Source organism: Salminus brasiliensis, chromosome 18 (assembly GCF_030463535.1).
Source record: "Salminus brasiliensis chromosome 18, fSalBra1.hap2, whole genome shotgun sequence".
Taxonomy (NCBI): Eukaryota; Metazoa; Chordata; class Actinopteri; order Characiformes; family Bryconidae; genus Salminus; species Salminus brasiliensis.
In genome coordinates, this window is record NC_132895.1 from 20,306,230 (window position 1) to 20,318,689 (window position 12,460).

At 38.3% G+C, this 12,460-nt stretch overlaps 21 non-coding genes across 21 annotated transcripts; all 21 read left to right on the forward strand.

The window, feature by feature from the left end:
* The first annotated feature begins 59 nt into the window (after window positions 1-59).
* trnav-cac (transfer RNA valine (anticodon CAC)) lies at window positions 60-132 on the forward strand. The gene has a single exon. It is a non-coding gene; the product is annotated as a tRNA-Val (tRNA).
* A 593-nt stretch (window positions 133-725) lies between these two features.
* Window positions 726-798, forward strand: trnav-aac (transfer RNA valine (anticodon AAC)). The gene has a single exon. It is a non-coding gene; the product is annotated as a tRNA-Val (tRNA).
* Window positions 799-1,253: 455 nt separating this feature from the next.
* Window positions 1,254-1,326, forward strand: trnav-cac (transfer RNA valine (anticodon CAC)). Its single transcript has one exon. It is a non-coding gene; the product is annotated as a tRNA-Val (tRNA).
* A 593-nt stretch (window positions 1,327-1,919) lies between these two features.
* On the forward strand, window positions 1,920-1,992 carry trnav-aac (transfer RNA valine (anticodon AAC)). Its single transcript has one exon. It is a non-coding gene; the product is annotated as a tRNA-Val (tRNA).
* A 455-nt stretch (window positions 1,993-2,447) lies between these two features.
* trnav-cac (transfer RNA valine (anticodon CAC)) lies at window positions 2,448-2,520 on the forward strand. Its single transcript has one exon. It is a non-coding gene; the product is annotated as a tRNA-Val (tRNA).
* A 593-nt stretch (window positions 2,521-3,113) lies between these two features.
* Window positions 3,114-3,186, forward strand: trnav-aac (transfer RNA valine (anticodon AAC)). The gene has a single exon. It is a non-coding gene; the product is annotated as a tRNA-Val (tRNA).
* Window positions 3,187-3,641: 455 nt separating this feature from the next.
* Window positions 3,642-3,714, forward strand: trnav-cac (transfer RNA valine (anticodon CAC)). The gene has a single exon. It is a non-coding gene; the product is annotated as a tRNA-Val (tRNA).
* A 593-nt stretch (window positions 3,715-4,307) lies between these two features.
* Window positions 4,308-4,380, forward strand: trnav-aac (transfer RNA valine (anticodon AAC)). The gene has a single exon. It is a non-coding gene; the product is annotated as a tRNA-Val (tRNA).
* A 455-nt stretch (window positions 4,381-4,835) lies between these two features.
* trnav-cac (transfer RNA valine (anticodon CAC)) lies at window positions 4,836-4,908 on the forward strand. Its single transcript has one exon. It is a non-coding gene; the product is annotated as a tRNA-Val (tRNA).
* Window positions 4,909-5,488: 580 nt separating this feature from the next.
* Window positions 5,489-5,561, forward strand: trnav-aac (transfer RNA valine (anticodon AAC)). Its single transcript has one exon. It is a non-coding gene; the product is annotated as a tRNA-Val (tRNA).
* A 455-nt stretch (window positions 5,562-6,016) lies between these two features.
* On the forward strand, window positions 6,017-6,089 carry trnav-cac (transfer RNA valine (anticodon CAC)). Its single transcript has one exon. It is a non-coding gene; the product is annotated as a tRNA-Val (tRNA).
* Window positions 6,090-6,682: 593 nt separating this feature from the next.
* Window positions 6,683-6,755, forward strand: trnav-aac (transfer RNA valine (anticodon AAC)). Its single transcript has one exon. It is a non-coding gene; the product is annotated as a tRNA-Val (tRNA).
* A 435-nt stretch (window positions 6,756-7,190) lies between these two features.
* Window positions 7,191-7,263, forward strand: trnav-cac (transfer RNA valine (anticodon CAC)). Its single transcript has one exon. It is a non-coding gene; the product is annotated as a tRNA-Val (tRNA).
* A 580-nt stretch (window positions 7,264-7,843) lies between these two features.
* Window positions 7,844-7,916, forward strand: trnav-aac (transfer RNA valine (anticodon AAC)). Its single transcript has one exon. It is a non-coding gene; the product is annotated as a tRNA-Val (tRNA).
* A 455-nt stretch (window positions 7,917-8,371) lies between these two features.
* On the forward strand, window positions 8,372-8,444 carry trnav-cac (transfer RNA valine (anticodon CAC)). The gene has a single exon. It is a non-coding gene; the product is annotated as a tRNA-Val (tRNA).
* Window positions 8,445-9,037: 593 nt separating this feature from the next.
* trnav-aac (transfer RNA valine (anticodon AAC)) lies at window positions 9,038-9,110 on the forward strand. Its single transcript has one exon. It is a non-coding gene; the product is annotated as a tRNA-Val (tRNA).
* A 455-nt stretch (window positions 9,111-9,565) lies between these two features.
* Window positions 9,566-9,638, forward strand: trnav-cac (transfer RNA valine (anticodon CAC)). Its single transcript has one exon. It is a non-coding gene; the product is annotated as a tRNA-Val (tRNA).
* Window positions 9,639-10,231: 593 nt separating this feature from the next.
* Window positions 10,232-10,304, forward strand: trnav-aac (transfer RNA valine (anticodon AAC)). The gene has a single exon. It is a non-coding gene; the product is annotated as a tRNA-Val (tRNA).
* A 455-nt stretch (window positions 10,305-10,759) lies between these two features.
* trnav-cac (transfer RNA valine (anticodon CAC)) lies at window positions 10,760-10,832 on the forward strand. Its single transcript has one exon. It is a non-coding gene; the product is annotated as a tRNA-Val (tRNA).
* Window positions 10,833-11,412: 580 nt separating this feature from the next.
* trnav-aac (transfer RNA valine (anticodon AAC)) lies at window positions 11,413-11,485 on the forward strand. Its single transcript has one exon. It is a non-coding gene; the product is annotated as a tRNA-Val (tRNA).
* A 455-nt stretch (window positions 11,486-11,940) lies between these two features.
* trnav-cac (transfer RNA valine (anticodon CAC)) lies at window positions 11,941-12,013 on the forward strand. The gene has a single exon. It is a non-coding gene; the product is annotated as a tRNA-Val (tRNA).
* Window positions 12,014-12,460: the final 447 nt, after the last annotated feature.

A 12,460-nucleotide genomic window follows, 5' to 3' on the forward strand; every position in this document is an offset into this window, starting at 1 on the left:
GTGAAAGTTTTTCAGAGCTATTCCTTGAGCAGGGTTCTATAGCTTTTGAGACTACAAGAGTTTCCGTAGTGTAGTGGTTATCACGTTCGCCTCACACGCGAAAGGTCCCCGGTTCGAAACCGGGCGGAAACAATGTTTTTCGAACTCTCTTACAGACTAAACCTGAAGTGGAAATTCAGATCCCGTACACTTCTGAAAAAAATGCATTGAAATCAGAAACTATATATGCTTCCAAGGCTTTGAAGTTCAACTGTGCAACACCACAGCAAAACATTTGGGCTTTCTTTATATTATTTGATTTAAATCAGTGTGAGAAAACTGTTTTATCCTGGTTGGCATTGCTCCAGCTAACAAAAATATGTTCTCAGAACGGACCACCAACGTTTCACTTGGATTAATGTGTTCCCTCAACATGACTCTAAATTGTAGAACAACACTCCTGTCTATCCAATAAGATTCAGCAGTTTTTCCACGAAACAACTTCTACTCTTGTCCCGGCAAAAATGTGTCCAATATGGGAAACAACAGTGTCTGACAATAAACCTTTAAGAATAAATGAACACCTGGGAAATGTAGCCCAACTTTCTGATTTCATACCAAATGTCTGACACGTACAGTTCTCTCTGTGAGGACCAAACTTCACCCATCAATATTTCTCCGTAATAATGAAGCCCTGTAATAGTCCTCCCGCTGAAGAAGGGTTCACAGGGAACTGGCGGGCAGAGGTTTCCGTAGTGTAGTGGTTATCACGTTCGCCTAACACGCGAAAGGTCCCCGGTTCGAGACCGGGCGGAAACAATGCTTTTTCTGCAACTTTCGAACATTAAATCATCGTCTGTAAACTACAGTCATTTCACTTTCATATCAGGACCATTTCGAGCTATGAAAACCGTGCTCTTTTTGCAAACTATTTCAAATCAGAAATTCCATTTGAAGGAGTAAAGGTTTTTCCCACGAAATACAATAAAATAAAAGATTCTTATTATTTCTTTTAGAATTTTCATTAGAAATTAAATACTTTGATTTTACCATGCTTATTTCTTTCTAATGGCATTTGAAATGCTTGTACAAATGACATTCTTCTAAAAGTCAAATTGTATGTTTAGTCAATGAAATAGTAAACTTGTAATCTGTATTAATGAAAGCCTGTAAGTGTCTGACGAAAATTGTTCCGGTCAATATATCTTTGTAACGGTGAAAGTTTTTCAGAGCTATTCCTTGAGCAGGGGTCTATAGCTTTTGAGACTACAAGAGTTTCCGTAGTGTAGTGGTTATCACGTTCGCCTCACACGCGAAAGGTCCCCGGTTCGAAACCGGGCGGAAACAATGTTTTTCGAACTCTCTTACAGACTAAACCTGAAGTGGAAATTCAGATCCCGTACACTTCTGAAAAAAATGCATTGAAATCAGAAACTATATATGCTTCCAAGGCTTTGAAGTTCAACTGTGCAACACCACAGCAAAACATTTGGGCTTTCTTTATATTATTTGATTTAAATCAGTGTGAGAAAACTGTTTTATCCTGGTTGGCATTGCTCCAGCTAACAAAAATATGTTCTCAGAACGGACCACCAACGTTTCACTTGGATTAATGTGTTCCCTCAACATGACTCTAAATTGTAGAACAACACTCCTGTCTATCCAATAAGATTCAGCAGTTTTTCCACGAAACAACTTCTACTCTTGTCCTGGCAAAAATGTGTCCAATATGGGAAACAACAGTGTCTGACAATAAACCTTTAAGAATAAATGAACACCTGGGAAATGTAGCCCAACTTTCTGATTTCATACCAAATGTCTGACACGTACAGTTCTCTCTGTGAGGACCAAACTTCACCCATCAATATTTCTCCGTAATAATGAAGCCCTGTAATAGTCCTCCCGCTGAAGAAGGGTTCACAGGGATCTGGCGGGCAGAGGTTTCCGTAGTGTAGTGGTTATCACGTTCGCCTAACACGCGAAAGGTCCCCGGTTCGAGACCGGGCGGAAACAATGCTTATTCTGCAACTTTCGAACATTAACTCATCGTCTGTAAACTACAGTCATTTCACTTTCATATCAGGACCATTTCGAGCTATGAAAACCGTGCTCTTTTTGCAAACTATTTCAAATCAGAAATTCCATTTGAAGGAGTAAAGGTTTTTCCCACGAAATACAATAAAATAAAAGATTCTTATTATTTCTTTTAGAATTTTCATTAGAAATGAAATACTTTGATTTTACCATGCTTATTTCTTTCTAATGGCATTTGAAATGCTTGTACAAATGACATTCTTCTAAATGTCAAATTGTATGTTTAGTCAATGAAATAGTAAACTTATAATCTGTATTAATGAAGGCCTGTAAGTGTCTGACGAAAATTGTTCCGGTCAATATGTCTTTGTAATGGTGAAAGTTTTTCAGAGCTATTCCTTGAGCAGGGGTCTATAGCTTTTGAGGCTACAAGAGTTTCCGTAGTGTAGTGGTTATCACGTTCGCCTCACACGCGAAAGGTCCCCGGTTCGAAACCGGGCGGAAACAATGTTTTTCGAACTCTCTTACAGACTAAACCTGAAGTGGAAATTCAGATCCCGTACACTTCTTAAAAAAAAGCATTGAAATCAGAAACTATATATGCTTCCAAGGCTTTGAAGTTCAACTGTGCAACACCACAGCAAAACATTTGGGCTTTCTTTATATTATTTGATTTAAATCAGTGTGAGAAAACTGTTTTATCCTGGTTGGCATTGCTCCAGCTAACAAAAATATGTTCTCAGAACGGACCACCAACGTTTCACTTGGATTAATGTGTTCCCTCAACATGACTCTAAATTGTAGAACAACACTCCTGTCTATCCAATAAGATTCAGCAGTTTTTCCACGAAACAACTTCTACTCTTGTCCCGGCAAAAATGTGTCCAATATGGGAAACAACAGTGTCTGACAATAAACCTTTAAGAATAAATGAACACCTGGGAAATGTAGCCCAACTTTCTGATTTCATACCAAATGTCTGACACGTACAGTTCTCTCTGTGAGGACCAAACTTCACCCATCAATATTTCTCCGTAATAATGAAGCCCTGTAATAGTCCTCCCGCTGAAGAAGGGTTCACAGGGAACTGGCGGGCAGAGGTTTCCGTAGTGTAGTGGTTATCACGTTCGCTTAACACGCGAAAGGTCCCCGGTTCGAGACCGGGCGGAAACAATGCTTTTTCTGCAACTTTCGAACATTAAATCATCGTCTGTAAACTACAGTCATTTCACTTTCATATCAGGACCATTTCGAGCTATGAAAACCGTGCTCTTTTTGCAAACTATTTCAAATCAGAAATTCCATTTGAAGGAGTAAAGGTTTTTCCCACGAAATACAATAAAATAAAAGATTCTTATTATTTCTTTTAGAATTTTCATTAGAAATGAAATACTTTGATTTTACCATGCTTATTTCTTTCTAATGGCATTTGAAATGCTTGTACAAATGACATTCTTCTAAAAGTCAAATTGTATGTTTAGTCAATGAAATAGTAAACTTGTAATCTGTATTAATGAAAGCCTGTAAGTGTCTGACGAAAATTGTTCCGGTCAATATGTCTTTGTAATGGTGAAAGTTTTTCAGAGCTATTCCTTGAGCAGGGTTCTATAGGTTTTGAGACTACAAGAGTTTCCGTAGTGTAGTGGTTATCACGTTAGCCTCACACGCGAAAGGTCCCCGGTTCGAAACCGGGCGGAAACAATGTTTTTCGAACTCTCTTACAGACTAAACCTGAAGTGGAAATTCAGATCCCGTACACTTCTGAAAAAAATGCGTTGAAATCAGAAACTATATATGCTTCCAAGGCTTTGAAGTTCAACTGTGCAACACCACAGCTAAACATTTGGGCTTTCTTTATATTATTTGATTTAAATCAGTGTGAGAAAACTGTTTTATCCTGGTTGGCATTGCTCCAGCTAACAAAAATATGTTCTCAGAACGGACCACCAACGTTTCACTTGGATTAATGTGTTCCCTCAACATGACTCTAAATTGTAGAACAACACTCCTGTCTATCCAATAAGATTCAGCAGTTTTTCCACGAAACAACTTCTACTCTTGTCCCGGCAAAAATGTGTCCAATATGGGAAACAACAGTGTCTGACAATAAACCTTTAAGAATAAATGAACACCTGGGAAATGTAGCCCAACTTTCTGATTTCATACCAAATGTCTGACACGTACAGTTCTCTCTGTGAGGACCAAACTTCACCCATCAATATTTCTCCGTAATAATGAAGCCCTGTAATAGTCCTCCCGCTGAAGAAGGGTTCACAGGGATCTGGCGGGCAGAGGTTTCCGTAGTGTAATGGTTATCACGTTCGCCTAACACGCGAAAGGTTCCCGGTTCGAGACCGGGCGAAAACAATGCTTATTCTGCAACTTTCGAACATTAACTCATCGTCTGTAAACTACAGTCATTTCACTTTCATATCAGGACCATTTCGAGCTATGAAAACCGTGCTCTTTTTGCAAACTATTTCAAATCAGAAATTCCATTTGAAGGAGTAAAGGTTTTTCCCACGAAATACAATAAAATAAAAGATTCTTATTATTTCTTTTAGAATTTTCATTAGAAATGAAATACTTTGATTTTACCATGCTTATTTCTTTCTAATGGCATTTGAAATGCTTGTACAAATGACATTCTTCTAAAAGTCAAATTGTATGTTTAGTCAATGAAATAGTAAACTTGTAATCTGTATTAATGAAAGCCTGTAAGTGTCTGACGAAAATTGTTCCGGTCAATATGTCTTTGGAATGGTGAAAGTTTTTCAGAGCTATTCCTTGAGCAGGGGTCTATAGCTTTTGAGGCTGCAAGAGTTTCCGTAGTGTAGTGGTTATCACGTTCGCCTCACACGCGAAAGGTCCCCGGTTCGAAACCGGGCGGAAACAATGTTTTTCGAACTCTCTTACAGACTAAACCTGAAGTGGAAATTCAGATCCCGTACACTTCTGAAAAAAATGCATTGAAATCAGAAACTATATATGCTTCCAAGGCTTTGAAGTTCAACTGTAAAACATTTGGGCTTTCTTTATATTATTTGATTTAAATCAGTGTGAGAAAACTGTTTTATCCTGGTTGGCATTGCTCCAGCTAACAAAAATATGTTCTCAGAACGGACCACCAACGTTTCACTTGGATTAATGTGTTCCCTCAACATGACTCTAAATTGTAGAACAACACTCCTGTCTATCCAATAAGATTCAGCAGTTTTTCCACGAAACAACTTCTACTCTTGTCCCGGCAAAAATGTGTCCAATATGGGAAACAACAGTGTCTGACAATAAACCTTTAAGAATAAATGAACACCTGGGAAATGTAGCCCAACTTTCTGATTTCATACCAAATGTCTGACACGTACAGTTCTCTCTGTGAGGACCAAACTTCACCCATCAATATTTCTCCGTAATAATGAAGCCCTGTAATAGTCCTCCCGCTGAAGAAGGGTTCACAGGGAACTGGCGGGCAGAGGTTTCCGTAGTGTAGTGGTTATCACGTTCGCCTAACACGCGAAAGGTCCCCGGTTCGAGACCGGGCGGAAACAATGCTTTTTCTGCAACTTTCGAACATTAAATCATCATCTGTAAACTACAGTCATTTCACTTTCATATCAGGACCATTTCGAGCTATGAAAACCGTGCTCTTTTTGCAAACTATTTCAAATCAGAAATTCCATTTGAAGGAGTAAAGGTTTTTCCCACGAAATACAATAAAATAAAAGATTCTTATTATTTCTTTTAGAATTTTCATTAGAAATGAAATACTTTGATTTTACCATGCTTATTTCTTTCTAATGGCATTTGAAATGCTTGTACAAATGACATTCTTCTAAAAGTCAAATTGTATGTTTAGTCAATGAAATAGTAAACTTGTAATCTGTATTAATGAAAGCCTGTAAGTGTCTGACAAAAATTGTTCCGGTTAATATGTCTTTGTAAAGGTGAAAGTTTTTCAGAGCTATTCCTTGAGCAGGGTTCTATAGCTTTTGAGGCTGCAAGAGTTTCCGTAGTGTAGTGGTTATCACGTTCGCCTCACACGCGAAAGGTCCCCGGTTCGAAACCGGGCGGAAACAATGTTTTTCGAACTCTCTTACAGACTAAACCTGAAGTGGAAATTCAGATCCCGTACACTTCTGAAAAAAATGCGTTGAAATCAGAAACTATATATGCTTCCAAGGCTTTGAAGTTCAACTGTGCAACACCACAGCAAAACATTTGGGCTTTCTTTATATTATTTGATTTAAATCAGTGTGAGAAAACTGTTTTATCCTGGTTGGCATTGCTCCAGCTAACAAAAATATGTTCTCAGAACGGACCACCAACGTTTCACTTGGATTAATGTGTTCCCTCAACATGACTCTAAATTGTAGAACAACACTCCTGTCTATCCAATAAGATTCAGCAGTTTTTCCACGAAACAACTTCTACTCTTGTCCCGGCAAAAATGTGTCCAATATGGGAAACAACAGTGTCTGACAATAAACCTTTAAGAATAAATGAACACCTGGGAAATGTAGCCCAACTTTCTGATTTCATACCAAATGTCTGACACGTACAGTTCTCTCTGTGAGGACCAAACTTCACCCATCAATATTTCTCCGTAATAATGAAGCCCTGTAATAGTCCTCCCGCTGAAGAAGGGTTCACAGGGAACTGGCGGGCAGAGGTTTCCGTAGTGTAGTGGTTATCACGTTCGCCTAACACGCGAAAGGTCCCCGGTTCGAGACCGGGCGGAAACAATGCTTTTTCTGCAACTTTCGAACATTAAATCATCATCTGTAAACTACAGTCATTTCACTTTCATATCAGGACCATTTCGAGCTATGAAAACCGTGCTCTTTTTGCAAACTATTTCAAATCAGAAATTCCATTTGAAGGAGTAAAGGTTTTTCCCACGAAATACAATAAAATAAAAGAATTTTCATTAGAAATGAAATACTTTGATTTTACCATGCTTATTTCTTTCTAATGGCATTTGAAATGCTTGTACAAATGACATTCTTCTAAAAGTCAAATTGTATGTTTAGTCAATGAAATAGTAAACTTGTAATCTGTATTAATGAAAGCCTGTAAGTGTCTGACAAAAATTGTTCCGGTTAATATGTCTTTGTAAAGGTGAAAGTTTTTCAGAGCTATTCCTTGAGCAGGGGTCTATAGCTTTTGAGGCTGCAAGAGTTTCCGTAGTGTAGTGGTTATCACGTTCGCCTCACACGCGAAAGGTCCCCGGTTCGAAACCGGGCGGAAACAATGTTTTTCGAACTCTCTTACAGACTAAACCTGAAGTGGAAATTCAGATCCCGTACACTTCTGAAAAAAATGCATTGAAATCAGAAACTATATATGCTTCCAAGGCTTTGAAGTTCAACTGTAAAACATTTGGGCTTTCTTTATATTATTTGATTTAAATCAGTGTGAGAAAACTGTTTTATCCTGGTTGGCATTGCTCCAGCTAACAAAAATATGTTCTCAGAACGGACCACCAACGTTTCACTTGGATTAATGTGTTCCCTCAACATGACTCTAAATTGTAGAACAACACTCCTGTCTATCCAATAAGATTCAGCAGTTTTTCCACGAAACAACTTCTACTCTTGTCCCGGCAAAAATGTGTCCAATATGGGAAACAACAGTGTCTGACAATAAACCTTTAAGAATAAATGAACACCTGGGAAATGTAGCCCAACTTTCTGATTTCATACCAAATGTCTGACACGTACAGTTCTCTCTGTGAGGACCAAACTTCACCCATCAATATTTCTCCGTAATAATGAAGCCCTGTAATAGTCCTCCCGCTGAAGAAGGGTTCACAGGGAACTGGCGGGCAGAGGTTTCCGTAGTGTAGTGGTTATCACGTTCGCCTAACACGCGAAAGGTCCCCGGTTCGAGACCGGGCGGAAACAATGCTTTTTCTGCAACTTTCGAACATTAAATCATCATCTGTAAACTACAGTCATTTCACTTTCATATCAGGACCATTTCGAGCTATGAAAACCGTGCTCTTTTTGCAAACTATTTCAAATCAGAAATTCCATTTGAAGGAGTAAAGGTTTTTCCCACGAAATACAATAAAATAAAAGATTCTTATTATTTCTTTTAGAATTTTCATTAGAAATGAAATACTTTGATTTTACCATGCTTATTTCTTTCTAATGGCATTTGAAATGCTTGTACAAATGACATTCTTCTAAAAGTCAAATTGTATGTTTAGTCAATGAAATAGTAAACTTGTAATCTGTATTAATGAAAGCCTGTAAGTGTCTGACGAAAATTGTTCCGGTCAATATGTCTTTGTAATGGTGAAAGTTTTTCAGAGCTATTCCTTGAGCAGGGGTCTATAGCTTTTGAGACTACAAGAGTTTCCGTAGTGTAGTGGTTATCACGTTCGCCTCACACGCGAAAGGTCCCCGGTTCGAAACCGGGCGGAAACAATGTTTTTCGAACTCTCTTACAGACTAAACCTGAAGTGGAAATTCAGATCCCGTACACTTCTGAAAAAAATGCATTGAAATCAGAAACTATATATGCTTCCAAGGCTTTGAAGTTCAACTGTGCAACACCACAGCAAAACATTTGGGCTTTCTTTATATTATTTGATTTAAATCAGTGTGAGAAAACTGTTTTATCCTGGTTGGCATTGCTCCAGCTAACAAAAATATGTTCTCAGAACGGACCACCAACGTTTCACTTGGATTAATGTGTTCCCTCAACATGACTCTAAATTGTAGAACAACACTCCTGTCTATCCAATAAGATTCAGCAGTTTTTCCACGAAACAACTTCTACTCTTGTCCCGGCAAAAATGTGTCCAATATGGGAAACAACAGTGTCTGACAATAAACCTTTAAGAATAAATGAACACCTGGGAAATGTAGCCCAACTTTCTGATTTCATACCAAATGTCTGACACGTACAGTTCTCTCTGTGAGGACCAAACTTCACCCATCAATATTTCTCCGTAATAATGAAGCCCTGTAATAGTCCTCCCGCTGAAGAAGGGTTCACAGGGATCTGGCGGGCAGAGGTTTCCGTAGTGTAGTGGTTATCACGTTCGCCTAACACGCGAAAGGTCCCCGGTTCGAGACCGGGCGGAAACAATGCTTATTCTGCAACTTTCGAACATTAACTCATCGTCTGTAAACTACAGTCATTTCACTTTCATATCAGGACCATTTCGAGCTATGAAAACCGTGCTCTTCTTGCAAACTATTTCAAATCAGAAATTCCATTTGAAGGAGTAAAGGTTTTTCCCACGAAATACAATAAAATAAAAGATTCTTATTAATTCTTTTTGAATTTTCATTAGAAATGAAATACTTTGATTTTACCATGCTTATTTCTTTCTAATGGCATTTGAAATGCTTGTACAAATGACATTCTTCTAAAAGTCAAATTGTATGTTTAGTCAATGAAATAGTAAACTTGTAATCTGTATTAATGAAAGCCTGTAAGTGTCTGACGAAAATTGTTCCGGTCAATATGTCTTTGTAATGGTGAAAGTTTTTCAGAGCTATTCCTTGAGCAGGGGTCTATAGCTTTTGAAGCTACAAGAGTTTCCTTAGTGTAGTGGTTATCACGTTCGCCTCACACGCGAAAGGTCCCCGGTTCGAAACCGGGCGGAAACAATGTTTTTCGAACTCTCTTACAGACTAAACCTGAAGTGGAAATTCAGATCCCGTACACTTCTGAAAAAAATGCATTGAAATCAGAAACTATATATGCTTCCAAGGCTTTGAAGTTCAACTGTGCAACACCACAGCAAAACATTTGGGCTTTCTTTATATTATTTGATTTAAATCAGTGTGAGAAAACTGTTTTATCCTGGTTGGCATTGCTCCAGCTAACAAAAATATGTTCTCAGAACGGACCACCAACGTTTCACTTGGATTAATGTGTTCCCTCAACATGACTCTAAATTGTAGAACAACACTCCTGTCTATCCAATAAGATTCAGCAGTTTTTCCACGAAACAACTTCTACTCTTGTCCCGGCAAAAATGTGTCCAATATGGGAAACAACAGTGTCTGACAATAAACCTTTAAGAATAAATGAACACCTGGGAAATGTAGCCCAACTTTCTGATTTCATACCAAATGTCTGACACGTACAGTTCTCTCTGTGAGGACCAAACTTCACCCATCAATATTTCTCCGTAATAATGAAGCCCTGTAATAGTCCTCCCGCTGAAGAAGGGTTCACAGGGAACTGGCGGGCAGAGGTTTCCGTAGTGTAGTGGTTATCACGTTCGCCTAACACGCGAAAGGTCCCCGGTTCGAGACCGGGCGGAAACAATGCTTTTTCTGCAACTTTCGAACATTAAATCATCATCTGTAAACTACAGTCATTTCACTTTCATATCAGGACCATTTCGAGCTATGAAAACCGTGCTCTTTTTGCAAACTATTTCAAATCAGAAATTCCATTTGAAGGAGTAAAGGTTTTTCCCACGAAATACAATAAAATAAAAGATTCTTATTATTTCTTTTAGAATTTTCATTAGAAATGAAATACTTTGATTTTACCATGCTTATTTCTTTCTAATGGCATTTGAAATGCTTGTACAAATGACATTCTTCTAAAAGTCAAATTGTATGTTTAGTCAATGAAATAGTAAACTTGTAATCTGTATTAATGAAAGCCTGTAAGTGTCTGACAAAAATTGTTCCGGTTAATATGTCTTTGTAAAGGTGAAAGTTTTTCAGAGCTATTCCTTGAGCAGGGGTCTATAGCTTTTGAGGCTGCAAGAGTTTCCGTAGTGTAGTGGTTATCACGTTCGCCTCACACGCGAAAGGTCCCCGGTTCGAAACCGGGCGGAAACAATGTTTTTCGAACTCTCTTACAGACTAAACCTGAAGTGGAAATTCAGATCCCGTACACTTCTGAAAAAAATGCATTGAAATCAGAAACTATATATGCTTCCAAGGCTTTGAAGTTCAACTGTAAAACATTTGGGCTTTCTTTATATTATTTGATTTAAATCAGTGTGAGAAAACTGTTTTATCCTGGTTGGCATTGCTCCAGCTAACAAAAATATGTTCTCAGAACGGACCACCAACGTTTCACTTGGATTAATGTGTTCCCTCAACATGACTCTAAATTGTAGAACAACACTCCTGTCTATCCAATAAGATTCAGCAGTTTTTCCACGAAACAACTTCTACTCTTGTCCCGGCAAAAATGTGTCCAATATGGGAAACAACAGTGTCTGACAATAAACCTTTAAGAATAAATGAACACCTGGGAAATGTAGCCCAACTTTCTGATTTCATACCAAATGTCTGACACGTACAGTTCTCTCTGTGAGGACCAAACTTCACCCATCAATATTTCTCCGTAATAATGAAGCCCTGTAATAGTCCTCCCGCTGAAGAAGGGTTCACAGGGAACTGGCGGGCAGAGGTTTCCGTAGTGTAGTGGTTATCACGTTCGCCTAACACGCGAAAGGTCCCCGGTTCGAGACCGGGCGGAAACAATGCTTTTTCTGCAACTTTCGAACATTAAATCATCATCTGTAAACTACAGTCATTTCACTTTCATATCAGGACCATTTCGAGCTATGAAAACCGTGCTCTTTTTGCAAACTATTTCAAATCAGAAATTCCATTTGAAGGAGTAAAGGTTTTTCCCACGAAATACAATAAAATAAAAGATTCTTATTATTTCTTTTAGAATTTTCATTAGAAATGAAATACTTTGATTTTACCATGCTTATTTCTTTCTAATGGCATTTGAAATGCTTGTACAAATGACATTCTTCTAAAAGTCAAATTGTATGTTTAGTCAATGAAATAGTAAACTTGTAATCTGTATTAATGAAAGCCTGTAAGTGTCTGACGAAAATTGTTCCGGTCAATATGTCTTTGTAATGGTGAAAGTTTTTCAGAGCTATTCCTTGAGCAGGGGTCTATAGCTTTTGAGACTACAAGAGTTTCCGTAGTGTAGTGGTTATCACGTTCGCCTCACACGCGAAAGGTCCCCGGTTCGAAACCGGGCGGAAACAATGTTTTTCGAACTCTCTTACAGACTAAACCTGAAGTGGAAATTCAGATCCCGTACACTTCTGAAAAAAATGCATTGAAATCAGAAACTATATATGCTTCCAAGGCTTTGAAGTTCAACTGTGCAACACCACAGCAAAACATTTGGGCTTTCTTTATATTATTTGATTTAAATCAGTGTGAGAAAACTGTTTTATCCTGGTTGGCATTGCTCCAGCTAACAAAAATATGTTCTCAGAACGGACCACCAACGTTTCACTTGGATTAATGTGTTCCCTCAACATGACTCTAAATTGTAGAACAACACTCCTGTCTATCCAATAAGATTCAGCAGTTTTTCCACGAAACAACTTCTACTCTTGTCCCGGCAAAAATGTGTCCAATATGGGAAACAACAGTGTCTGACAATAAACCTTTAAGAATAAATGAACACCTGGGAAATGTAGCCC